This window comes from Myotis davidii, unplaced genomic scaffold (genome assembly GCF_000327345.1).
Source record: "Myotis davidii unplaced genomic scaffold, ASM32734v1 scaffold1677, whole genome shotgun sequence".
In the NCBI taxonomy this organism is placed as follows: domain Eukaryota; kingdom Metazoa; phylum Chordata; class Mammalia; order Chiroptera; family Vespertilionidae; genus Myotis; species Myotis davidii.
This window is the reverse complement of record NW_006287920.1, coordinates 12,417-15,182: the sequence shown is the minus strand read 5'-3', so window position 1 is coordinate 15,182 and position 2,766 is coordinate 12,417.

Here is a 2,766-nt window from a genome sequence, read left to right as displayed (position 1 = left end):
TTTTTCCAGAGACGAAGAGAGAGTGAGAGATAGTTCGAAATATTGATGAGAGAGAAACATCGACCAGCAGCCTCCTGCACAGTCCCTAATGGAAATGAGCCCACAGCCAAGGTATATGACCTTGACTGGAATCGAACCTGGAAAAATTCAGTCTGCAAGCCGTGCTCTATCCATTGAGCCAAACCGGTTAGGGCCTGCAATAGGAGAATTTTATCAGCAGATCTCTTTAATGCAACCATGGATGTCCTGAAATTGACTTCTGGGGCTCCCTCCAACTCCCTCTGCAGCCGCCTCTCTCTGGTGCGACGATAGATGAATTTTGTGATTACTGGGCTTTGTTTGGGGCTGTTTAGTGCTAAACACAATTAAAAAACCAAATGCATCCAGAGCTAGATGCTAAGGCCACACAGAGAGCTGATTCGAGACTTCAGGAGATGAGCCCTGGCATACCTCGTTATTCCTCAGAGGAAAGAGATGATCAGAATAAAACACCTTTAATCCACCAAACATTCGTTCTTTTTTTTTGGAGATGGTAGTATGGGTTGACAAAACTCAGGAAATCAAACAATGAGAACGCTGGTCATTGAAATGAAAACTATTTCCAGTGATGCCTTTGAGCCTTTTCTAATGTGGTTGGGGTAATATTTTCAAGCTTAAGGTCTTTTTCTTTTTTTCTCTCTGTTTAATATATTTTTACAAGAGGCACAGTGCACGAATTCGTGCTCCAGTGTGGTGCCTCAGCCTGGCCTGCATGGATCGGCCACAACTGGCTCTCTGACATCTCCTGAGGGGTCCCATATTATGAGAGGGCATAGGCCAAGCCAAAGCACCCCATTGGTGCCCCATTAGGTCTGGGGATGGACATGAGAGGTTAGCCAGCTGGGGAAGGACCATGGGAGGGCTCCAGAGTGTGTCTAGCATGTCTCACTCAGTCCCAATCAGCCAGACCCCAGCAGCAAGCTGTCCTACCAGTCTGAATGTCTTGTCCCTGGTGGTCCATGCATGTCATAGTGAGCAGTTGAACAATCTTAGTGTATCATTTGCATGTTATGCTTTAATTGGTTGAACAGATTACCGTTGGACTGGACACTTAGCATATTAGGCTTTTATTATATAGGATTTATTTCATTCAGGAAGGGAGAGAGAAACATCAATGATGAGAGAGAATCATACATCAGGTACCTCCTGCACGCCCTGTACTGGGGATCGAATGCACAAACAGAGCATGTGCCCTTGATCAGAATCGAACCTGGGATCTTCCAGAATCCACAGTACAATCATCTATCCACTGAGTCAAACAAGCTAGGGCTCATTGGTCAATTGTTGTCTGTGCCCTGACCAGGAATCGAACCTTGACCTCCAGTTTCATAGGTCATCCCTCAACCACTGAGCCATACAGGCTGGGCAGGCTTGGTGCTGATCGATGTTTCTCTCTCATCGATGTTTCTGGCTCTCTATCTCTCTCCCTTCCTCTCTGTAAAAAATCAATAAAAAATATATTTAAAAAAAAAAAAAAAAAAAACAAAGAGAGAGAGAGAGAGAGAGAGAGAGAGAGAGAGAGAGAGAAGAAGAAGAAGAAGAAGAAGAAGAAGAAGAAGAAGAAGAAGAAGAAGAAAAGAAGAAGAAAAGGAAGAGAGAGAGAGAGAGAGAGAGAGAGAGAGATCAATGTGCCCTCGCACCCAGGGGGTGACAGATAGAACAACAGAGCTTAGTGAAATGGTGAAAAGAACTATACAAGTTCGACCGGCAGGCCAGCAGGACTGGGGCTCAGGTTGACAAGAGCCAGGGACCCCATCACATGTCCTACTAGTCGTCCATCAGTTCAAGGATCATTTCCTCCATGTCATCCTCCTTGAAGTGCTGAACAATGCGCCAGAACCAGCCCATGGAGTCCAGGTACTGGTTGTCACGGTGGAGCGTCCACATCGAAGGCATGGTCATTGAGGTCAGTGGGCTGGTGGTGAATGCGTTATGCTCACTGGAGATGTTCATCTGGCACAACCGTACTTGCAGATCACCTCCTGTGTCCATGACAAAATGCAGCCACGTGCGCTGGTTCTCGTCCTCATACATCAAGGGCCCAAGGTTTCTCAAGTAGACGGGGTGCGAGGTGAGGTGCACCTTCGACGGGAGCTCAGCTATGAGCCCTCCGTGGTCCACGGAACGAATACCACAGCTTCTCAGATCCTCTTACTACTTCGGTCCTGGCATCGAAAGAAAGGGGATGGAGTCTCCAAACATATTTTACCTCGGCTTTTATCTTTATGGTTTTTATGGTTGTGTTAGTGGTTGCCTTTGGTTTATTTTGCAAATTCATAAATCTCAAATTTTCTTTCTTTTTTAGCTTTAGATCTTTCTTCTAGAACAAACTGTACTAAATGTACTTAATGTAAAATATTACTCTGTGAAGGTAACATGGTCCAATGGAATATTAAAAACATTTTTTAATTGACAGTTGACATAGAACATTAGGTTCATTTCAGGGCTACACCCCAATGATTAGACATTATATAACAGAATAAGAAATCATGGAATTCATCTCATACCCATCTGACACCATACACATTTATAATATTACTAGAGGCTCAGTGCACAAAAATCTGTGCACTTTGGGGGGTCCCTCAGCCAACCCTGGGGCCTCTCCCAGTCTGGGACCCCTTGAGGATGTCCAACTGACAGCTTAGGCCCACCTTTGTGCTGCTGTGGATGCTCCCACCAACCCCTGTGCCTGGCAGCCGTGAGCCTGGCTTTGGCTGAGCAGCGCTC